Source organism: Dreissena polymorpha, chromosome 6, assembly GCF_020536995.1.
Source record: "Dreissena polymorpha isolate Duluth1 chromosome 6, UMN_Dpol_1.0, whole genome shotgun sequence".
NCBI classification, from domain to species: domain Eukaryota; kingdom Metazoa; phylum Mollusca; class Bivalvia; order Myida; family Dreissenidae; genus Dreissena; species Dreissena polymorpha.
In genome coordinates, this window is record NC_068360.1 from 23,159,032 (window position 1) to 23,186,081 (window position 27,050).

A 27,050-nucleotide genomic window follows, 5' to 3' on the forward strand; every position below is an offset into this window, starting at 1 on the left:
TAACTATTTATCACATGCCATACCCTGTTTCCCATGTAATATAACCATTACATATATTTTTATCTTACACATGTGTAATATACTTGTTAAGCGTTTTTAATGGCTAAGTTTTCGTTTATTGACCAATCACATTTTGTTATTTTGCTGAAATGATGTTGCAACTTAAAATGATGTATCATTATGTTTGCGTAAACATTTATTTAATTTGTTCATTTAAAAGCATGTGATAAAAAGATCTGACACTCGTTGTCATATCATACCATATATTATTAAACTCGTCCAGGAAATTCGTTAGTAAGCTCGTCAAAGGCTCGCTTACTAACAAAATTCCTGAATTTTTTAATAAAATATGGTATGATTTGACAACTCGTGCCAGATCCTATATGTATATATGTTAGTAAGTTAAATGAAATTTCAGAACTCAATTCAATGAAATGACATTTCTTAACAAAATAAGAAAAGATAACAATAACGATTTGACAAGTGTAGTCATATTTATACTAAATTGTCAATATTGATCCCACTTAATTTTGGGACAGTGCTAGGTAATTAAGTAATGATCGTCCACAGCTACTGAAAACTCCTAAAATGCTACACATTTCTATACATCCTATGCGTGACGCTTTTGTCCGTTCAGGGTCGTTTGTATCAACCCAGTGCTTAAGGCATGCTACCGACAGTGAACGTTTTGTTTCATTCACGTACTGTTCATAAGGGTCAAGGAACAGGTCATATTAAGAAACATCAATTTTTTTAGAACTTATATCACTGATAAAATTATCATATCAGATATATATAATGTATTTTCCTTTCTGTGTTATGAATTGTCTACTGTCGTATGATTACCATTAATAGTACGAATGAGATCTCAGTGATCAAATGTATAGGCATGATGTACATTTATAAAACATTCATTAAACTAATAACATATAATTCAAACGCATCAATTGGTATAAAAGACTAGTTTAGAATATGAATACATCCGGGTTTTTGTTTGAATACATTAGATAGCAGACTTTCACACATGGGCACATAGATATTTGAACTATATTTCACATTAGTGTTAATTAGGCCATCTACTGCAAATATAATATTGATTAGAAATCAATCATCAGCAATATATTTTAATTCTGAAACACATTTCCATCGGAAGTAAAATTATTATTCCAAAGACTGGAGATTAACACCCTTCAATTGCTCTCACCAGATGTGAATAAGTTGCTAGGATATTGACAGCAGATTTCATTACCCGCTTTTTTCAGGCATGTAAGTATCACAAAGTATTTCATCGACAATTACTATTGATCTCGGGACGTACACAACTTTTGTTTGGTTAACCGTAAACTGCAGCTGTATTTAACTTTATCGAGTTAAACAATTAAAATCCTCTATCTTCATTGGCACGCAAAAACTTAAAAAAATATATATGAGTTACTAACGGAAATATTCCGTTGGGTGGAGTTATTGAAATCAGAAACGTTTCTTTGCAAATTTTGTTAATAGTATACATTATCACTTTACAAGTTTCAGTTTTAATATTCCCAAGTTAATGCTCCTAGGATACTTTCTGCACTTTTACAGAATCTGCCTATGTAAGTGCAAACAGTTCTCCAATGGATGCACTATTAAGAGTGATCAGTATTAATATTCTTCACATAAATGTCACTGCTTTGACATTATTTTCCAAAATAATGCTTCATAATCTATATCTGTCACAAGTGAAATATGCTTAAAATATTAATTTTACAAATCAATTTATTTATGTCGTGGATTAAGGAAATATTTTACCATTGTCCTTTTTTATTTTCCTATATCGTGCATTACTGATCTCTTATACTCTCTGCGAGGTCTGAGCATGCGCATAGCTTGCTTGTCACTGGTCAATAATATATATTGTATACCTGACCATTATAGTATCTAGAGTTATAAACATCGTTTTGAACTAGAATTCGTAGTCGTATGAGCGTCTATTTATTGATGTATTAATATATAATCTAAATAGTACACGTACATAATGTAATTGTTTAGTTACATACCTACCATAATATATTCATCATAAGCGATAGCTGAAGTCTGCGGGTCGCGTAGTTTTACATTGTTTGTATTACACGATTACACTGAATGAAGGATGTAATAACACGGCATTATCGTGGATTATTCAACATAACTCGCACGGAGATGAACGGCACGATTCAGGAATGTCGTCATTACACTCGTTGTAATGTCGACATTGTAATATCGTCATTACAATGTTATGTATTGTAACATGTAACATTACAAGTAGTTTTTTATTAAATGAAATACATCTTTAGAACTGTGCCTGCAAATTATGCCATTATATCGTAAGGAAAGTTTCCTTACTTGACATTTGTATCACTCCCGGAAACAGGTGACATTGTGAAAATGTAAACATTATAAACATTCATAACACATCGACAGAAAATACCTGGATAGCCTACGTAGGAAGCCAGCTGAATCCACCAGAAATCACCATCGTATATCCTTTATTTAGCAAATATTGCTATTTGTTAGTCTGTCACTGTGTTTTGTCAAACACTAAACTCCGTTCGTTTGATTATCAATTTTTTGTCGCGTAGGTTCTACTGCACACTTAAAACTTTAAATAGTTGCAGAAGTTAATTTTGTGAATGTAATTATATTCATCCCCTTTATGATCCATAACTTTAAATGTTTACTTTTTAATCAGTAAAATATTGTTAGAAAGCGTCTCTGAAAGTGACCGCCATGTAAAGTTCAGGAGCGAACTATTTTTCATCTGTAAGCTAGGTCTCGGCGTCTGATCAGTATTAACATTATTGTTTTCATAATTTAACAGTAATCCTTTGAGAGTATTTGGATGTTTCGCCGAGATACAGCCTCGTCATTTGTGGCATTATAGAAATGTTAATATTTATATGAACAGTTGTTATTTCTCATGGGGCGGAGTTTCTACTGGCTCACCTATTCATACGCCTTACCATTTGTTAAGTTCGGCGATTGTTTGTTTCATATATCTATGTTCAGCTGATTATTTGTAAATACTGCTTTTCGTTAAATCTGTTCATTTGACCAAAGAGCTGTATATGATGTGTTGAGTTGAGATTGTTATATTATTTAAGGAATGGGCCTAAGCACACTTTGTTGTTAAACGCCGAGCATTTCATTGGTTTATTATGTCACGTGGTAACTGAGTCGGAATCTATAAATATGGAATCTGATCTCAGTCTCGCATTCTTCTTTCTGGAGTTAAAACTTTCTTAAAACACTCCAACAACCACGGTATATGCATTACATACACTTATTACATATGATTATCGGAATGGGCAATATAATGTTCAGACAAATGAGAGCTCCTCCGTTTGCTATTTAATATAAACGCTTCGATACAGTAAATGTTATTATTATGTAATAACTACAGTTAAGAAGATCCCGGTACATAGGCTCGGTCCTTCCTCGTCCATTGTGTCTACTTATATTCAGGGACACCCGCTTGGCATTTTATATTGTCTATTACAACCACAGTATTAAATTGTTGAAACTTTTATTTGGCTTCGTTGTTGATGAACCCGAGGGAAAGAAACTCAGGATCGGGGTCAACTAAAATCAAAGGCAACCTCAGTACGGTACGATGTATTACAAAAGGAATGGCTTCGGTGTATATACATGTGTACCTGTTTGTCACTTTTCTCGAAGGAGACTATGGCGAACGGCTAGTACTGATACGTACCAACGGTATACTACCAACGCGAGTTATCCTGACAGAGTATGTGTGGTGGTATACTCGTTACATTATAAAAAGTATTTTGTTTTTATGTATCAGCCACAGCCAGGTTTTATCTCATAAGAATCACACTATAGAACCTGTAGTTGAGTGGGTGCATCCATTTTATTGTAATTGTGCTAAAGTTTTTTTAGTTATTGAATACCACAGTTGTAGACAAAATACAAACTGTGTTAATTTCTATTTCTCTATCAATTAAGAATAACATATATATTTCATGAACGTTCATTTTGATTAAAGTTTATTACCACTTCACTGTACCGGTGAGTTGTTTGAAAACACATGACTAAAATTAAATGTTAACTGATGAGATTGATATTCATCGTTACTTCTATTTGTTGACAAACTGTCTTACGATACCACTCATCTCATGCGTGTATTGCGCAAGTCACCTTGAATAACACTTATACGACGCCAATTATCTTTTTTTCTAACAGAAACTAAATATATCTAGTTATCAAAAAGATGTTACAATATACCCGTTGGTATACTATACTACTCGAGTAAAAGTTAACGACCGGGTCTTTGCATGAATGCATTTGAAATCGAATCTTCACACAACACACTGATAGATATTTGTGGTACAATCCTCGCATCGCATAGAAAACAAACTTCAGCACATTAAATATATAGATTCAAATCAATCCACAGCAACGGGTTCTTGTGGTGAAACATAATTATGCCGGAAGTTAAATTCATATTTTAAGAACGGAAAATGGACACCCTTTATTAGCTCCGTCCCGATGCTAATTAGTTGTTCGACTATTCACAGCATATTTCATTAACGGCAGTTGTTTCAGACATGTTATTATCACAGACTATTCAACGAGAACTATTGATTTATGAAAAACAACACTAATAGCTTTAACTTTTAACTTCCAATATATTAATATTTTGTTTTTGCGTGCTATTAAAGGCAATTTTCAATACTCATGTGGCACGTGATATGTTAACATGAGTTACATAAGTAAAAAGAAAGTATTATGTTTTATTATATTAATCAAATCAGAACATTGTTTTTATTATGTATTGTACTCAAACCACTAGCAGGCTAAGGTTTATCAATCCAACATTGATGCTTCTAGTAATTAAAATTGCAGTAATATAAACCAGATGGACTCATTATTTTAAAATAGAAGAATGGTTGGTGCACTTATGAAATAAATTTACTTTTTATTGATGCAGTTATAACTTTAAAAAATATTAAAATGTTCTTGTTTTCTGTAAATTTGTTATTTAAAAGCTTACATATAAAGCAGTTATTTGTACGAGAATGTCCTATTTACTTGTATACGATTCTAGTATGGAAATAAACTAGAGCGCTCTTGTCTGAGAATTATTCATAAATTTCGTAGAAGTGTCACGTTTTGACATTATTTTTGAAAACTTAATATATTCATATATCCATATCCTGTTCATAATTGAGTTTTGGTGCAGAAACCAATTACCAGATGAAATAAATATAGTGAATGCCCAATCTTCTTGACATCCTTATTACAATTTCATCGTCGAACACATGCATCTTGTTTACTATAAAAACCTCGTTGATGAAGTTTTTCTACAACAGTCTGTAAGATCTGACAAAACGGTTTAAAAAAAATAAATGACATACAAATAAATTGTTGAAATCTAATAAGACTTTGTTTGATTAGACAAATTTAACGAAGATTAAAGGCATTTTAAAATTAAGTCATATTTAAGCAGCTAAAATTAATTTTGTTTCTAGCTCCTGGTCATGTTTTGTAGTCATTATTAAAGAAATATATAAAATAAAAAAGTACTTTAAATTAAAGCGTCAACAATATGCAAAAGTAAAGATTTTTTATGACATTTTAGAGGGTATTTGGTCAAAAATCCTTGCCGGATGAACGTACTGCTGTACAATCGACTTAACAAATATATGTAGTATATGCGTATGGATAATATGTCTTGACGTTTCATGGGTGTTTAGGATAGATCCTCTAAGATGAAAATTGTCCCGTTTGTGAGACTTATACAGAGTGATGATATAGAATGTCCCTTACTCTCAGACTGGACTTGTTCCGCAATTAAAGAACCCTTAACATAAATGTGTTATTGTGTGATTTGATGCCTCGCATACATTTGTTTAGAACGGAGGAATAAGGCAAGGCCGTTGTCGTACATTTACATAGCAGCTGCGTATCGGTTTGCAAAACACAATGTTTCTATGTATGATGCGGTCAAAAAGCGTCAAAATCGACAAAATATATTATGGACGAAATTTCTACAGGTCATGTTAACATTGTTTACCACTTCGAGCCAGTTGAAACTTGAATATATTTTGTGACGGTGGTCGGCATTAAAAAATATTGCTCCCTAAAACTCTGTCAGAAAACCCATCAATTACTATTCATAAATATAGTTTAATGTGTTTTGTGTATTTACGTTGTAGCAATTACGTAATTATAATACGCACCGAATACGACCTGTGGTGGAGTAATATTAGTTTGGGACAGTAGTGTTATAGCGGTGTTTACGAACGAGGGCATTTTATTTTACTGAACATTTAACCAGTGTGTTAGAGCACAAGGATTCATTCGTTAGCAGTTTATATTATCAATTGTAAGAACTATAAAGATAACTCCGGCAAGTTTGTAAACTCACTGGATAGTTTAAACATAATTATTACTTTTTTGCTGCCTTGACCGTTCTATTGACCTTAAAAACAGGACCTTGACGGCGTAATTGTTGTTTGGTTGATAATTATTGTGAATTTTTGCTTCGCGCATTAACTTAAACTTTATCATATATTACCTTAGCCCCATTTAAAGTAACACCTCCATGTAAAGAAACAAACTTCCAAAATTTTAAGCGTTTGATCATACAATAATATGTGTATTGAAAAGTTTTAAGTCAAACATGTTTCTCTAGACTGTTATTGTCTGTTTACGTTATTCGTCACTTGCCTTGGAAATAAAAACAAACTTCTTAAATGAATACAGTACCAAATTTTAAAACAGGAGAATTAAAAATACAAAAGCAAATTCGTTATATTGTTGGATTATGAAGGGTTATACATTTTGTCATTGACATAACACAAATGAATGACAATTAACATGACATTTAAATATTTGTATGAACATTTTTGCTCACATACCGGGGTATTAATTTTAGGACTGCAAGATTGGACAACTAAACGATGATTATAAAGAAAATTGTGCAGCAATATGCGTTTAAAATTACAATATTGCTGCTTATTTTACATAAATCTGTATATTATGGCTTCGTCTCTCTGTCAAATATCTTTTATACCGCAACAGAACTAAATTATAATATCTACCATAAGGAACAATTTTTTATGGAGAGAGCCCATTATAAACCGGAATATTGCCAATATGACTAAAATATTACCAGTAACCTTAATAAACATATAGATTCAGCGTATTTGCTATTTAATATTAATAATACCCCACCATAAACAAAGAGTTGTTGATATTTACTTGTTTTGCAAATACTTCAATAAAACTGTGCCATATTCATACTAAACTGTCGATCCAAACACCTTTTAATAATGAAAGAGAGTTATTAAGTAACGATCGTTCACAGCTACTAAAAACTATTGAACCGCTACCTTAAAGTGATATTATGGGTATTGTTCACTGTTGAATTGAGCTGAACAGAATTAACAGATCAAAATAGTTAGTTAAAATGTGGTTACTGACCAATTATCTGCAACTCATCTTGCTACCAGTTGTTAATTAAAAATATATTTTATATTCGATATTTTACATGAATCACTCAGTCCTCTAAGCCGAAATGATCCGTAAAACAAAATTGTGTCTTTGTGTTGTTTGAACGAATCTGCACTAAAACTATATTTAGGTTCACATCGTGCATGCATGATAAGTTTTCAAACGAAAGTATGGTTGATATTCAAATGCATTATTTTTCTCTTTCCGGGATATTGATTTAGTATCTTGATATTGCATTAAAAAATATAAGTGTATATGAGGTGAAAACACCAAAAATAAACAACGGATGCGATAGACACCTATAAACTGTCAGATGCCCATAATATCACTTTAAGTGCTTTACATCCCATGTCCGCCGCTATTGCCAGTTATGGGTCTTTTGTATCAATCCAGAGCTAAATACATGATACCAGCAATGAACGTATGCATTCATGAACTGTTTAGAAAGGTCATGGTACAGGCCAGTTTTATGAAACATAAGTCTAATGTTAACTAATGTAATTGAAAATAAGTGATCAGATATCGGTATCAATAATGTATTTTGTTGACGGACCATCGCAGTTTGCCTTTCTTCTTTTTTATGAATTGCGTACTGTCGTCCGAGAAGCATGAATTGTTCTAATCAGACGTCAATGATCACACTAATTGACATTAAGCAAAGGTACAAAACGTCCATTAAAATAATTACATACAATTGAGACGCATCAATTGGGAAAAAAATCAGATTATATGTATACATCCAAAGCGTTGTTTGAATACATTCGAGAAATGCTTTTCACACACGGCCACTTATAGATATTTGAACTACATAACATAGTATTCCTTATTTAGCCTACAACTGCAACGATTTATTGGATTAAAATCAGACCACAGCCATGGGTCCTTGCTGTAACACAATTAAATCGGAAGTAAAAATGATATTTCAAAGACAGAAAAGTAAAACCTTTCGTTTGCTCCCTTTCGATGCAAATCAGCTGTTATGCTTTCACAGCAGATTGCATTACCGGATTTTTTTATGCATGTTAGTATCCCCAAGTGTTCCACCGACAATAGTTATTGATCTTGAGAAGAAAAGTAAATAATTTGTTTTAAAATTTATGGCACATTTATCAAACTTCCTCCTATTTGCCGTGTTCTTCAATCTTCATTAGATCTTCAATTTTCCACGACATGTGAAACCATAAAAATGTTAACATGAGTGGCAAAAAAAACGAAACATTCCGTTAGATAGAATTATTGAAGTCAGAAATTGTTATTTGTAAAACATGTTGCAAGTTTACATTATCACTATCAGTGTTATGATTTCTAAGTTGATGGTCCAAGTATACTTTATTGAACTGACTTACACAAAACGGTCCCATGCCAGATTTATTCAATTGGACATATGGCTTGTGCACTTTTTTCTATTTTGTTTTTCGCGTTTACTGTTATATTTACTCAGACAAACATGGTTATTATTTTTGAAAAGAAAAACAAGAATAATTAAATTAAACAATAAAGTATTCAAAATGTTATTTTGCCTTTTAATAGAACACAGTTCTCATATGTGTGTATAAAAACAGAAGTATTTTAATTCTTCTCAAAAATATCACTTGACGTACAGCATATTCGAACATTCATGCCTCTATATAGATGTGATTATTGTTTAATGATTGAAAAAGCTATTAAAAAAAGCTGCAAACAGTGATATTAATTGCAACTTTATTACAAACTTGTTTTTCGGTTGCATTGCGTTCCTAGCCTGCAAATTTATATTTGTATTTTCGGTATATTTTTCTTCTTTTACAAATCTTTCGTACGATGTAGTATTCCTCATTAAATTAAACATTAACTTTCCCAAAATAATCTGCTGACATTAAATACAGTTCTGCTCGATTAGATTCTTATGAGCCGCGTCCTGAGAAAACTGGGCTTAATGCATGTGCGTAAAGTGTCGTCCCAGATTAGCATGTGCAGTCCGCACAGGCTAATCAGGGATAACACTTTCCGCTTTATGACGTTTTTCGTTTAAATGAAGTCTCTTCTTAGCGAAAATCCAATTTAGGAAGAACGTGTCGTCCCTGATTAGCCTGTTCGGACCGCTAATTTGGGACGACACTTTACGCACATGTATTATGCCCAGTTGCTCAGTACTGGACTCTTATTAATTGAACAAAAACACAATGAGAGTTATTAAGCAACGGTTTAGGCATTTAAAAGTTCATGCTGTGAAAAACACCTCGTTTTTTAGAAGATATAATCATTTAAATATTTAATTTCAGATGTTATATTTGAATGTTATTTTCTCATCGCACCATGTACTCTTATAAATATCTACGGACGGGTATTTCTGCGCCTGACACTGTCATTTCCGTTTCGCTTTATTCAAGACCTTGACGATGTATGAAATGACGGGAAATGTATTTCGACAAAAAAACGTGAACACTTTGGCAATGTTTATAGTCCAATTTTCTTTAATCTTCATGTTGATTCTGTTAAAAAAAAATTAATATTTTATTGGCTTTAGTTTATTATTATTTCATTGATCAAACATATTATGTTATATTAGAAGTTACAAAACAAAATCATAATACAAATATTTAACTAGAGACATTTATAAATTATAGACTGTCGCTTTGGTATTATGTTTAGCTTTGTTAACATATATATTTTGTATTTTTTAAATTCATTTGAGAATCTTTGTAGTGGATTTTATAAATATTGTTAGTGATTGTCTACTTTTTATTGTCTGGTGTATAGTCTACTCGTCACTCATCGTCAAAATTGTTGAAACCTGAACAAATATTGTATCGCCGTTATTAATAGTTTAAATGCTTTAATTATTATTTGTTTGTTTTTTTAAATTCTTAATATGAAAGCGTGTTCTCTGCCTCATTTTAGTTGTTGTTGTCTTTCATATGTATACCACAATTCCTGAACTTCCTGCATGAACTTGATGCACCTTAGAATATTGTCCGATATCTACGACACGTTATGTATAAAGCATCCTTGCAATTTGTCATGCTATTATATGACCTTTGCCAATCCTGCAGGGGGATTTGATGATATAAATATGTAAACTTGAGTTACAGAATCCAAAAGAAATATTCTGTTCAATTGAATTAATAAAATAAGAACATTAATTTTCTATTTTTCTGTAATTTTACTAATTACTAATTTACTAATTAATTAATGCCAGATTAATACAAAATAGCAGAATGAATTGTTACCTTCACGACACTTAGAATGCGACGAAAACTAATAAACCTAATTATCAGATTGACTGAGTTACACATTCAAATACCTTTAAGGGCAGTAGTTATTATATAACTGTCTAACATCTATTGTTCTAAATTGCAAGCTGAGAGTTGACAGAAACACGATACATATATTATATTGTGAAATCGACTTCGACTTGTTTCATACTTCAAACTTATTTGTTGATAGAGCAGTTATTTTTTAAGTTAAACAAACATACGCAGTTATGGTTGAACTTGTGCTTGCTCTTGAATGAACGAGATTGAATGTGACTACGTAATAAGTGTGATTAAATTACGCAAATTGCTTTAAGTCCAAGACATTTCTCGTAATTATCAAAATGTCCGGTTTCTGCGTCATTATCTTGTAGAAGTGTTCCATAAAAGACTTACAAACATATTGAAGGGGAAAATATTTACAAGATTTATGTATTGCTTATTTAATAAATATTACATATAAATAAATGTGCGTCCACTTACACGTGTCATAGCTAGCACTGGCACCAGACATCTTGCCTCCCCTGGGTTAATGGTGGACGTTGTTTACATCGCGGGTCACAAAAGACAGCTATTTTATTAATTAAACTTCAAATTTTCTAATTTTATAATGGCAAACCGGTACACAGGTAAATATGCCCCTCTGTCCAGTTCAAGGGACGGGATGACACGGGACTCTAAGCGAAGGAGACATGCTACCAGTGACTCGTCGGTACCGTGCTCACCCCACCCAAACCAGGGTGACCTTCAGTTTTCCGCCACATCCCGTGCGCAGTTCGAGCATATGGACATGGAGCATAAGTTAAACTGTCTTTTTGACATGATATCAACAAACTATGATATGAACTACAAATTGGATTGTTAAAATAACAGTTTTTATCATTCAAAAGCAATCAATGACGTCACAGAGGCCCGTCTACGACTCCTTGAGTACAAAAGTCTCGACATTGAAGCCCGTTCCCTCCGTAATAACCTAATTTTCAATGGATTTCCTGAGTGTGTTGGTACCGAGGAATGTACCCAAACGATCCTAGAGTTCCTGACAAGCAAACTCAATATGACTCTTGGGCTACACAGCATAGTTGAAGCAAGGAGAATTGGCCGGCGCATCGTTGCCCGTGCACAAGGCACTACACGCGGTCGGGCGATACTCGTTACACTGTCTGACCCGCGTTATGTCAATGATATCATGGTCAGCGCAAAACTGTTGAAAAACACTCACTTCGGAATATCGCGGGACTATCCACGTGAGATAAGCGAAGCACGCAAGGAGCTGTGGCCTGAATTCAAGGCGGCTCGTGAAAAATACGGCAGCAAGAGCGTGAAAATGCTATTCCCGGCGGCACTATCTGTTCACGGCGAGGTTATCAGGAACCTGTTTCCTGATTGGCATAGTATATTGCGCGGTTCCAGAAACTCCGACGTTGCCTCACGCGTTGATCAACGCTTCCAGAAAATCACCGCAGATTATGCCGTCAGTGCTCAACCACCGAAATTAAGCACGGAGCCCCCAAAGGAACCCATATTTGTTCGTGAGGTACAATCAGCCTCAGAAGATGAATCGGACGCAGCTGTCGATGAACCTGAGCTCCTAACCGAAACGCCACGTCGTTCCAAAGGAAAGGCTCCAGCGGCGCCCAAACAGCGCAGCAGGAAACCGTCACTCTCACCCACCAAATTGTCCTCGAGACAGCCCGGATACCTGATGGAGGTCCACCCAGTTATGTCACAAGCGACCCCGATAACATCTCCAAGACCAGCGGCCGGAAATACGGTGATCGATAACCCCACTGCGACTGTTGTCTAGGGTCACACCGGGAACGTGGCATTTTGTGTCAATTGTGTATTTTTGCCCTGCTCCTCGTCTAAAACCCGTTGTGAACATGTTCATCAAACACTTCCGCTTTCTTCATACAGCGACACGGACTCTGCTGAAAACGCGCCACCTTGTGTACCTACAAAAACAAATTTGAATGTGAATGTGTGTTCTCATACGCCTGACAATCATGTTAATCTTTCGATAGGATCATTAAATGTATGTGGTCTGAAAACAAAATCCAATTATCCAGAATTCCAAGAATTAATTTCAAATTATGATATTTTATGCACCCAAGAAACAAAACTTGATAAATTTGACAAAATTGACATTCCTAATTATACATTTTTATCTAAGCCACGGCTTGAAAATTATAAGCGAAAATCAGGCGGCTTGGGATATTTTATAAAAAATGAAATTATGAATAAACTTTCGGTAACAACACCAGAATCTAAATGCGAGTACATTTTTTGGCTAAAAATAAGTAATGGTCAAGAAAATGTCACTATCGGTAATGTGTATATACCCCCAGAACAATCAAGATTTCACAATGATGATGAACTCTTTCTACTAGAAAATGAAATCGCTAATACGTGCACTCAATTCGATAATATTCTTTTAACGGGCGACTTTAATGGCTACACATCAAATTTACCAGACTACACCGACCTCGATAACTTCTTATCTCAACACTTTCAAATTGATGGAGGTACGATGAACGCGTGTTACCCATCACAAATATTGACCCAACTAGGAATCCCACTCCAACGTAATTCACAATGTAATAAAACAAATAAAACGGGACATAAACTACTAGAAATATGCAAGTTTAATAACTTAATTATTACGAATGGTCGCTTTGGTAAGGATTCAAATATTGGAAAACATACTTTTAGAAATACCTCAGTGATTGATTATGCCCTATCGTCCATCAATTTACTTTATAAATTAAACGAGTTCGAGATAATTGACGTTGACAGACTTTTATCAGATGGTCATAGCCTGTTATCTATCACAGTTAATTTACCCTTTGATAAAACCCTAACCCCGATCCCAGAAATAAACACTAAAAACACCCCCCGCCCCCCTAAATGGAATCCTAATAAACAAAACGACTTTGTTTCTAATATAGACAATACAGAAATAAATGAAATACAGGAATTGCTGAATAATCGTCCAAATAATGACATACAAACATTCTTAAATAAAATTACCAATAAAATCTCAAATATCTTCCTACAGTCTGCGCGCAAATCGTTCCCTCACCAAATTAATAAACAAAGAAGTAAAACTTCTTATTTAAAAGCTACACCAAAACCATGGTTTGGGCCTCAATGTCACAAGGCACGAAATAAATACAATCACGCTCGTAAAGCTTACCAATTACACAAATCCACACTAAATAAACGTAACCTAGATTCGGCCAGCCGCCACTATAAACACGTTCTCAATACGTATATAAACAAACATAAATATACTGTAGAAAATAAGTTACGGTCAATGAACGCCTCAAACCCCAAAGAATATTGGAAACTTTTAAACAATATAAATAAAAGTAAAAAGGAAAGTGAAAGCCCAAATATCGAACAGTTTTTTAAATTCTTTAAAGATACTAACGCAACTATACACCCAGATATATTGCCACCAGACCCGGATGAACATGGTACACCTGATACATACAATGTCGAAGCCTTGAATACACCTATCACCTGCAACGAAATAAATAAAGTGATTATAAAATTAAAGAATGGCAAAGCGCCATCACAAATTGACAATGTTTTAAATGAATTCATTAAGAACACTTCTTTCAAAATGCTCCCAATATATTGCAGTCTTTTCAACACAATTTTAGACACCGGAATCTTACCTGAAGCTTGGTTAATCGGTGCAATAAAACCCATATTTAAAAATAAAGGATCTAAGCTTGATCCTAACAATTACAGACCGATTACAATTTTAAGTTGTTTAGGCAAGCTATTTACAGCTGTAATTAACAAACGAATAAACACTTTTCTAGAAGACAATAACTTACTTCATGAGAACCAAGCTGGATTTCGCTCAGGTTATTCGACATGCGACCATATATTTACATTAAATATGCTTATTCAAAAATTAAGGGCCGCTAAAAGAAAATTATTTTGTTCATTCATAGATTTTTCGGCTGCATTCGATTCTATCTGGAGAACAGGTCTGTGGCATAAAATACTTAAACTTGGAATTCAAGGTAAAATATTCACCATTATCACAAATTTGTATTCTAATATTAAATCCTGTGTTTCTCTCAATGGTGAACTATCCCAAATGTTTTTTAGTACTTTAGGAGTGAGACAAGGAGAAAACCTATCTCCTATACTTTTCTCTATGTACATGAACGATCTTGATGCTTTCTTACAACAAACGTGTAATGGAATAAGTCTAGAAGTTAATATAAATGATGCCATCCACTTCCTAAAATTACTTATCTTACTATATGCAGATGACACCATAATCCTCGGTGAAAATGAAGAAGAATTCCAAAACAAACTGAATTGCTTCTATAACTACTGCACAACTTGGAAATTAAATGTCAATTATTCCAAAACTAAAGTTATGGTTTTTGGGACAACTAAAACCTCCAAATATAAATTCTACATAAATAACCAATTGCTCGAAACAGTCAAAGAATACAAATATCTAGGTGTCTTTTTCTCTTCATCTGGAAGTTTTTTAAATTGTAGAAAATATCTCGTAGAACAAGCCAACAAGGCACTGTTCCACGTGTTCACAAAAATAAATAATCTTAATTTACCAATTGACCTGCAAATCAAACTATTTGACCAAACTTTAGTCCCTATTTTGACATATGGTTGTGAAGTATGGGGATATGAGAATCTAGACATAATCGAGAATGTCCATTGTTCTTTCCTACGAAGAATCATTAAAGTTAAAAAATCTACGCCAAGATATTGCTTATATGCAGAACTTGGAAGATACCCGCTGGATATAATTATAAAAACAAGAATGATAAGGTTTTGGAACAAGATAATAACAAGCAAACACACTAAATTTTCCTTTTTGATGTATAAATTTATGATAAACTCACATATAAACAATAAATGGACTAACTTTATTGCCAGCATCTTAAACTCTACTGGCCTTTCATTTTTATGGTTACAGCAAGAGAACATTTCGACAAATAACATACATAAGCAAGTCAAGACAACTTTAACTGATCAGTTTATCCAGTGTTGGAATGCGCAGATACAATGTTCATCTAAAGGCAAAATGTATGGATTATTTAAAAATAATACCAACTTTGAACATTATCTTACAGCCTTACCTCAATCACTACGATTAAGTATGCTGCATTTCCGCACCGGCAACCATCTATTCCCAGTTGAGTCTGGCCGCTTTTCTCAAAACTTCATACCCCATGAGAATCGAAAGTGCAACCTCTGTAATACAAACGACATTGGGGACGAAATGCATTACCTTTTATTATGTCCTCACTTCAAAGAAAAAAGAACAAAATTAATCCCTTCTAATTATACGCTCCGTCCAAACGTCATTAAATTCCATGATTTAATGTGCACTAACAATCCTGTCACACTTAAAAACACAGCTTTATTTATGAAACACTTAATCAATGCCTTTCGGCGCTCGTAATAAAATAGTTGCATACACGTACCTAAAGACACAGTATTTTCTTTTGAGAAGTATACCTCTAATACTCTAAAATTAATGACCCACATAATAATATAAAACCTACCTCGCTATGGCGCACGAAATAATCCAATTGCCATTGTTAAAAGTTCCACTCTATTACGTTTACAAACAGTCCAACTCATCCATCAATGAAATATTACGCTACACTGTCTCATCACGTTTATATAACACTCCCGTCAATGAAATGCCAGTTATCGCTTCTATCGACAATCCACACAACGCAGGGGCACCATAGAGGGTTGTACGCTTATTACCGTTTACATTTTATGAACTGAAATTCCTGATAAACGTCTAACCGAATTATTTAATTGCTTAATAGTTCCCCGACGGTTACCCTCCCTCATTTTATTAGACGGGAGAGTACTCTATTTATACTAGGAAGACCTACCTACGTTCAACCATAAAATCACATTAAAAAATGGATATTGAAAAAATTAAAACTCACTACTCGAATGCATGTTCTTGTATGTATTAAATAAAGAAAATGTCACGTAAAAAAATGATTAAAAATAAATAAATAATAATATAAAAAATGGTAGAACTATGTTCCCTGTCTTATGGTAAGTGTAATCGTAATATTTGCTCTTCCTAGCTTTATAATCACCACTATCATAATCATCATGGCCATCACCATTGTCGTCATCTCGATCATCATCATGATTACTAGTATCATCATTATCAGTATTACTATCATTATTAGCATCGTTGTTGTTGTTGTTACTATTACTAGAAGTATTATTATAACTAACGCTGTTGTTGTAAATCATTAATCCTACTCTTTAATATGGAGTGTATCCACATAAATATTCCACCACTAACTGTTAACTATTTAATGTTGTTGTTTGTGTTACTTTTGTAGAAGTACTATTATAACAAATGTTGTTGTTGGTGATCACTATACATTATTTTGTAATTAGAACGAATTCACATACGTACTTAACTATTAATTATCCAACACCTACGGGTTCGAAACCCAAATTTTCTTTTGTTTGTAGACAATATATTGTTTAAATAACCATTATGTTACTGACCCTCTACTGGAGAATTTTCACATGACAACCACTTTCCCAATTGATCTACTATGATTTATCGTATATAATACTGTTTGTTTGATATCTGTGTAATTATCTTATACATATGCTCACATGTTATTACAAAATGTCATTGTTTTGTAACCTGTGAAAACAAATAAAGTTCTGTTCTGTTCTGTTCTTAATAAACGCAATAAAATAGTTGACACATTTTTATGTGACCTTTCTTTTTAATGAAAAATACAATGTTGTTACTGTTTGTCGTATTGTTATTTCCACCAGTTGCAACAAAAAAATGTAGTTTATAGTTTCTATATTCAATTATTATTTGCACATTGTCATATTTCTACTTTTCATTAAACTGCTTATTATGGGTTTTGTAATGTTGCTGACCATATTTGCTAGTTATTGAAAACCATAGTTGTATTCACAATAGATAATGTGTTGATTTATACTGCCCTTTGGCTTATGTCTTATCAATAAAGAATTACATGTATATTTAATGAGCTAATTGTTCGAGTCAAGTTTTATTCCAAAAGTTCAGTGTGCAGGTCAGTATAAATGGCAACCGGAAAACTAAGCAAAACCTTTATTTCGAAAACATATGTACCTTTAGTTTAAGATATTCATATTATGATTATTTGTGCTCATCTATTGATGGTTGTTATATAGTATTTCCATTTCTTTCATTACAATTGTTTTGTTCAAAAAAGCCTTTACCATGGATAATTGGGGATTTTTTTGCATATTAAAACATGGCATTTTATATATCAAAGAAATTTGAACGCAAATCAGCACACATACTTTTACAATTCTTAAAACCGATAACTAAGCCTTTTAAAACGTGTAAAAGCTATTCGAAAATTCGATTAAAAAATTTAGAATTATCCCATTGGAAAAAAGGAAAAATCCTATTGGAAAACGAAAATCCCACGGGATAATGCAAAACTCCCATGGCAGACAAACGTTGCTAATGAATTTGAAAAAAAAACGTGTTTTGTAAGCAACCATAATCATTAAGAAAAAACTTTTAACGCATACTGTATCTTAAAGAGGCGTAGTAAAAGGGTACATAAGTGTGAGACATTTCGGTTTTGCAAAGTTTTCCGTTAGCCGTTTTTGATGAAAACAGAAAATACATATGAACTTATTACATTGATGATCAGGTATAATTGTAACCATTGACGAACTGTCATCATATGCATGTCTTCACTTTGATGTATTTAGGCAGTAGATAGCCTTGAATGACACTTATACGATGTCAATAATGAAACATGATGACAGCAGATATATATCCATTAACATATTTATTTGTATAAAGATGTAAACATGTATCCGTTGGTAAATAGGTTTTATATGTTAAAATTATATTGCTCGAGTATAAGTTCACGACCGGACCTTTATGTGAATACATAAGAGATAAGACTTTCACACAAAAACACTAAAAGATAATTGGATTTTTGTGCTAAAATCCTCGACATTGCATATAAAACAAACCTCAGCAAAGAAAATATAAGATTAAAATCAATCCACAGCAGGCACTAATGCTGAAACATAATTATACCGGAAGTTAATTTCATATTATAAAAACTGAAAATGAACACCCGTCATTAGCTCTTTCCAGATTCGATTTAGTTGTTTGGATATTAACAGAAGATTTCATTATCGGCTGATGTTTCCGGCATTTTAGTATCCCCGACCATTCCACGGACAAGAACTGCTTATCTCTAAAAGAAAAAAATAATTTTATTTTAATATTAACTTTAATTTATTCAGCATCCGTACCATTGTTCAGGCTATAATATGACCATTTCCATAACTTCATGATATGTGGTGACATTAATATGTAAACTTGAGTTACAGAATCCAAAAAGAAATATTCTGATCAATTGAAGTTATAAAATGATAACATTTATACTATATTTTTCTGTAATTGTGATAGTACTAAAACATAATGTCAGGTTTAGGGTTACCAGTCCTAAGATGATGCAACTAGTGTTGTTTATTGCATTTCTATAAACCAGATTGACGCAGGCCATATTAATTAAAAAACAGATGAATATGTTATGTACTCATGGAAGTCACGGAAGTATTGTATTCACTTTTTAATTCATAATGTCACAGAAAAATGTTGTAATTATTTAATAGGCACACATTTGATTATCGTTTGTGTGAGCATTCACTTCAACTGCTCACTTTTAGGACAGTTTTGTCCGAAAATGCCGCCAATTTACTTTAATATGTTATGGGTATCGAAAAAGGAGCTCTTGTATTTAATATTAATAAATTCCTCAGAAATGTCACGTTTTGGAAACTATTTTCAAAAGAATCCTATATCTATATCCGGATGATAATTGTGGTTTGCTGCAGAAATCAATGCACAAAGAATTTAATGTCGTAATTTTTTTAAAATTTGTTTTCACAATCGCATCGTAAAACTCATGAATCTTGCATTTACTATAAAACTCGTTTTGTTGGTCTTATTTTCGCAGTCTGTAACATATGTTAAGTTGCAAATAATTTTTTTCAAAATGAAAATAACATTCGAAAAATACTTTGTTGAAATCTAATTAGACTCCGCCTGATTAGACGTATTTATTAAAACGAAACGCATTTGAAAATCGAGTAATATTTCAGCGGTTAAGTTAATATTGATTTTAGCCCCCCTGTCATGTTTTGTTGTAATTTGTATAATCTTATTGTCACGTTTGTTGTCAATTTTATAAACTTATTGCATTTTTTATATCAGTCATATAAAATCGTTTTTTTTTGCAATTGCATATTTCGCAACGTTCAAGAAGGCGACTTTGAATGCAACAGAGGGACATTAAGAGAGATGCTTAACCTTGCATGCAACAACGAATGCCTCAAGGGCGTTGTTTAATGTCCACATTGACATCTGGTTTCAATTATTGAAATGTTGCCTAAAGAGAATAGGATTAAGTAATATTTCGTAAACAGTATGATTTAAAGTAATTGTTACATAAATGTATGATTTACTGTAATCGTTTCAGGATAGATCGTGTAATCGTTTCAGGATAGATCGTTTAACTGTATCATTGGTTTGACATACAGATTCAATATATATTTCTAACGAAACACTTCTTGTATTTGAATATTTCCTAAAGACTCGTGCAGTACACTCATCTTCTTCTTAGAATTGCAATAAAAGCCGTATTACATAAAATGTTATATTTACGCAATTAGTTGTTCGGCTATTCACAGAAGATTTCATTAACGGCAGTTGTTTCAGGCATGTTATTATCAACGACTATTCCACGAGAACTATTGATCTATGAAAATCAACACTAATAGCTTAAACTTTTAACTTCAAATATATTAATATTGTGTTTTTTCGTACTATTAAAATGCAATTGTCAATACTCATGTGGCACCTGAATACATTGATACGTTAACATGAGTTACATAATCCAACGAAAGTATCATGTTTTATTATAAAATCAAATCAGAACATTGTTTCATTATATATTTCACTCAAACACACTGGCAGGTTTATGTTTATCAACCTAACATTGATGCTACTAGTAATTAGAATTACATTGATGTAAACCTGATGGACTCATAGTATTTCATAATAGAAGAATGGTTGTTGCACTAATGAAAATTTAAAATACATTTACTTTTTAATAATGCTTATCGTTTCTGTAAATATGTTATTTAAAAACTTACTTATAAGGCAGTTTTTTTTTTTACGAGAATGCCCAATTTACTTGTTTACGATTCTAGTATTGAAATAAATAAGAGCGTTCTTGTCTAGAAATTATTCATACATTTCGTAGAAGTGCCACGTTTGGGCATTATTTTTGAAAATTTCTTATATCCATATCCTGGTCATAATTGAGTTTTGGTGCAGAAACCAATGACAAGATGAAATAAATATAGTGTTTGCTCAATCTTCTTGACATCCTTATTACAATTTCATCGTCGAACATATGCATCTTGTATACTATAAAAACACTGTTTTTCCTGTATGTAGTTCTTCTTCAACAGTCTGTAACATCTGATAAAATGGATATTACAATTTTTTTTAAAGACACAAAACTAAATTGTTAAAATCTAATCAGACTCTGTTTGATTAGACCTATTTAATGAAGATTAAACGCATTTTAAAATTAAGTCATATTCAAACATAAAACTAATGTTGTTTCTAGCTCCTGGTCATGTTTTGAAGTCTTTGTAGTCATTATGAAAACATATATAAATAAAAAAACTACTTTAAATTAAAGCGTCAACAAAATGCACAAGTATAGAATTCACGACATTTTTTAGGGGATTTGGTCAAAAATCGTTGCCGGATGAACGTACTGCTTAACTATCGAATAGTTATCGTGTATTATTTAACGTAACTCGCATGGAAATGAACCGGGCGATAAAGGAATAAGTCGTCATTACAATGCTATGTATTATTACATGTAACATTACAAGTAGTTTTTTATTAAATGCAATACCTCTTTAGAACTGTGCCTGCAAATTATGCCATTATATAAAAATTATTTTGTTGATATGGTTCAGCTACATCCATGTTTTATCTCATAAGAATCACACTATACAACCTGTAGTAGAGTGGGTGTATCCATTTTATTGTAATTGTACTAACTTTTTGTTAGTTATTGAATACCACAGTTGTAGACAAAATACAAACTGTGTTAATTTCTATTTCCCAATTTATTCAAAATAACATATATATTTAATGAACGTACATTTTGATTTAAGTTTATTACCACTTCACTGTACCGGTGAGTTGTTTGAAAACACTCGACTAAATTAAATGTTAACTAATTACATTGATATTCATCGTTAATTGTATTTGTTGACAAACTGTCTTATTATTGTCTCATTTCATTTATGTATTGCGCTAGTCACTTTGAATAAAACTAATACGACGTCAATAACCTTTTTTCTAACAGACACTAAACATATATATTTATCCAAAAGATGTTTCGATGTACGCGTTGGTTTAAACACTATTTATTTAGTTCATTGAATGTACATATAAGCAATACAATGCAAACATTAATATTATTTTCGAACAACATACTATGTAGGTAGAATTGCAGTATTGCTTAACAAAAAAGGCTGTAAAATACAATTGGACAGAATTGAGAAGGAAGCCTGAGGCTTATACTATGTCTCTCTTCTGTCAGTTAGAAGCGCTTCTGTAATGGTGTAAACAACCAAACGTAAAACAACTATTTAAAGACATGTCAAAATTACGAACAATATATTACAATGATAGGTATTTGTATACCGTTTAGAAATGGAGAAATAATATAAGTTATAATACAAATAGTATTACAGAGTAATATAGCTAGCGTAAAAGCTAGTAAGTTGAGAAGGAAAGAAAAAGAAGTGGAAGAGAAGTGTTTCAGAATAAGAGAAGTTGCGGTAAGAAAAGAAGCAGTTGCGGGACGGGGCATCGGTAGCAGAAAATGGTTTGTTCCTGAGATAGAGTTTGGTTAGAATCTATGACTTTCTCGGATGAAAGACTGAACATGTTTGAATATTAATGAGTTTACTTCGTATGATCCGTCTTTTACACCGAAACGAAGTTGTTGCACAGTTATGGGTTGGAAACTGGACAGATTGTCAAAAAGGATAACTCTTTTTTCTGTATAAATGGGGCAAATGAAGAAAAAGTGATGCGTATCTTCAATCGCACCACATTGACAATATGGACTTTGAACAATGTTTTTCGCGTACAAATGTTCATTTAGACTGCTACAATGCATTCGTAAGCGCGCGTGTAGAACATTAGACGTCCGCTCCCCATCGTAGTAATGCTGGGGAATTATTTTTTATCTTTATTAAGATTTGCTTCAAAAGCAGAGAAAGAAGGAGCTGTTCTTACCGATTCCGGTAGATTGTTCCATAAATTGATAGTTGATGGTAGGAAAGATCGTGTAAAGAGTTGTGATTTGCATTGAATGCTGCGAATATTGTTAGAATTACGAAGAGGATACGCCGATCTTTCACTCACGCTAGAGGGGATCGGTGTGCACAAATATGGGGGTGATAGTGAATTATACATTTTATAGAAGAGGGTAAGTTTATGTTTTGTTCTCGTATTTGTTTATGGTTCGAGAGCAGTTTCATTTTATAGGTTTTGCAAAGATGCCAAACGTGTTCCCCCGCTGACTATCCTTGCTGCTTCCTGTTGAATCTTTTCAAGTTCTATTTCTTCTTGTGTATTTATGTTATCCCAGACTATATCAGCGTATTCAAGAATTGGTCTAATAAATATTGTGTATATCGATAGAAGGGACTTTTTATCGAGCGTAAACTTAAACGTTCGTATTAGATTGATTCTAAGCCATGCTTTTTTATTGACTCAATATGGTCATGCCAGGAACATGTATCACAAAAAGTTAAGCCTAGATGCTTGTGAGACGACACCTCAGTGATTTTGCAGTCGTTGAGAAAAAGATGCGGATGGATTGAGCGGTTGATTTTTCTAGATATAACTAAGGATTCGGTTTGGGATGGATTGAAGGTATCCAACCACTTATCAGTCCAGGAATGAATTTTTGCAAGATCGGAGTTAAGATGATAAGCCGCATCAACGGGTTGTCGACGATGATATATAGCGTGGTGTCGTCTGCAAATAGGCGAATTGGACAGTGAATATCTCGTACAATGTCATTAATATAAATAAGATAGAGGAGGGGCCATAATATAGACCCTTGAGGGACACCGGCATTAATGGGTAATGGGTCAGATTGGCAGCCAGAGATTACAACACACTAGGTCCTCTTATGTAGGTAGTCTTTTAACCAAGATAGAAGATTGCCCAAGATACCACTTAGTCGGAGCTTGTGCATAAGTCTCTCAGGCCATACTCTGTCAAAGACCTTAGAAATGTCGCAAAAAAAAGCTCAAACCTCTTTACCTTTGTCAAGGGCTTTACAAAAGATGTGATATACAGAGACTAATTGGTTGAGATGGGGTTATAAATTCAATAGACCTTAAATGGTTAAAAATATACTTGTGAAGAATTCTCTCGAGACATTTACTTAAAACACTTAAAAGGGAGATCAGTCTATAATTTCCAACATCTTGAGGATCAGACTTTTTGTGAAGTGCACAAACAATTGCTTCTTTCCAGCTACGTGGGACCCTACCATTACTGATAGAAAAATTGAATAGATTTTGTAGTGGACCTGCAATCTCAGATGCCATTTGCTTTAGGACTTTACTATTTATTTGGTCTGGACCTGATGCCTTTCCCGTTTTCATAACTTTTATGAAATCCAAGACATCTTGACGGGAAATGATGAGTTCTTCAAAGACGGGGCAATCTTTATCTTGGGAATGTAGGTTGTCCAAATGCGTACTGGGTGTAGTTAAAGTAGAGTGAGATTGGAAAAAGGAATTAAGAATATCCACTTTATCAAGGGGTGACTCATATATGGTACCATTTTGAATTAAGGGAGGCAACTCGTTATTTGAGGTGTTTTTATTTGTGAATTTTTTATTATTTTCCAGAAGACCGATGATGAGTTTTGATTTTCAAGTAATAGTTTAGCGAGATTATCAAAGTAAACTTTTTTGCTGATCTGACAAGATTATTAACAATATTACGTTGTTGGCGAAATATGTGCCAATGTCGGTCTAAATTTGTAGCCTTTGCCTTTTTATATGCTCGTTTGCGGCGGCGGATTTCCTTGCGAATATTATTATGTAAACATAGAGGATCAGCTGTTCTTATTGTAACTATTTTGTTTGGAATTGTATTTTCGATATACGCGTTGGTATATTATTCTAATAGAGTATAAGTTTACGACCGGGTCTTTGTATGAATACATTTCAAAATCGAATCTTAATGCAAGATACTTATAGATATTTGTGGTACAATCCTCGACATCGCATAGAAAACCAACTTGCACATTAAATAAATAAATTCAAATCAATCCACAGCAACGGGTTCTAATGGTGAAAAATAATTATGCCGGAAGTTAAATTCATATTTTAAAAACAGAAATTTAACACCCTTTATTAGCTCCGTCCAGATGCTAATTAGTTGTTCGGCTATTCACAGCAGATTTCATTAACGGCAGTTGTTTCAGGCATCTTATTATCACAGACTATGCCGTTAGAACTATTGATCTATGAAAAACAACGCTAATAGCTTTAACTTGTTACTTCAAATACATTAATGTTGTGTTTTTTCTGCACTATTAAAAGGCAATTGCCAATACTCCTGTGGCAGGTGGATACATAGATATGTTAACATGAGTTACATAATCCAAAAGAAAGTACTATGTTTTATTATATTAATCAAATCAGAACATTGTTTTTATTATGTATTGTACTCAAACACACTAGCTGGTTTACGTTTATCAATGCAACACTGATGATACTAGTAATTAAAATTACATTGATATAAACCAGATGGACTCATATAATTTTGAATATAGAAGAATGGTTTGTGCACTAATGAAAGTTTGAAATAAATTTACTTTTTATTAATGCAGTTATAACTTAACAAAATATTTTAATTTGCTTATTGTTTCTGTAAAGATGTTATTTAAAAGCTTACATATAAGGCAGGTTTTTGTACGAGAATGTCCTATTTACTTGTCTACGATTCTAGTATGGAAATAAATAAAAGCGTTCTTGTCTGAGAATTATTCATACATTTCGTAGAAGTGTCACGTTTGGGCATTATTTTTGAAAACTTCATATATTCATATATCCATATCCTGTCCATAATTGAGTTTTGGTGCAGAAACCAATTACAAGATGAAATAAATATAGTGATTGCTCAATCTTCTTGACATCCTTATTACAATTTCATCGTCAAACACATGCATCTTGTTTACTATAAAATCCTCGTTTTCTCCTTTATGTAGTTCTTTTTCCACAGTCTGTAAGATCTGACAAAACGGTTAATATTTTTTTTTTAATGACAAAAAAATAAATTGTTGAAATCTTATAAGACTCTGTTTGATTAGACCTATGTAACGAAGATTTAACGCATTTAAAATCAAATAATATTTAAGCTGATAAAATTCATTTTGTTTCTAGCTCCTGGTCATGTTTTGTAGTCATTATTAAAGAAATTTATCAATTAAAAACTACTATTAATTAAAGCGTCAACAATATGCAAAAGTAAAGAATGTTTCACGACATTTTGGATGAACGTACTGCTTTACTATCGAATTAACAAATATATGTAGTATATTCGTATGTATATTATGTCTTGACGTTTCCTGGGTGTTTAGGATAGATACTCTAAGAAGAAAATTGTCCCGTTTGGGAGCCTTATGCAGTGTGATTATACAGAATGTCACTTACTCTCAGACTGGCCTTGTTCCGCAATTGAAAAACCCTTAACATAAATGCGTTATTGTGTGAATTGATGCCTCGCATACATTTGTTTAGAACGGAGGCTGAGAAATAAGGCAAGGCCGTTGTCGATCATCTACATAGCAGCTGCGTATCGGTTTGCAAAACACAATGTTTCTATGTATGATGCTTGGTCAAAATCGACACAAGATATTGTGGACGAAATTTTTAATGGACATGGTCTTATGTTAACACTGTTTACCACTTCGAGCCAGTTCAATATATTTTGTGACGATGGTCGGAATTAACAAATATTGCTCCCTTAAGTATTACAATTTAGGTACAAAAAAGTATTGATGCAAATCATCAAAGGGCGTCGTGAATTTCAGTGTAAAAGGCACTCAATGAAGTTACATGGAACGACTTTTTTTTCTACTGTAAATATTAATATATTGGCCGATTATT

The 27,050-nt window shown here is 32.9% G+C and overlaps 1 protein-coding gene and 1 long non-coding RNA gene across 2 annotated transcripts in view; one reads left to right on the forward strand and one right to left on the reverse strand.

Moving 5' to 3' along the window:
* LOC127836071 (calmodulin-like) overlaps positions 1 to 27,050 on the forward strand; it is an 82,299-nt gene that overhangs the window by 24,772 nt on the left and 30,477 nt on the right. The gene's annotated exons all lie outside the window — the stretch shown is intronic.
* Positions 11,311 to 16,609, reverse strand: LOC127836075 (uncharacterized). Its single transcript, XR_008028574.1, has 4 exons — positions 16,292 to 16,609; positions 15,863 to 15,977; positions 14,161 to 14,252; positions 11,311 to 12,682 (listed from the first exon to the last, which is right to left on the reverse strand). It is a non-coding gene; the product is annotated as an uncharacterized LOC127836075 (long non-coding RNA).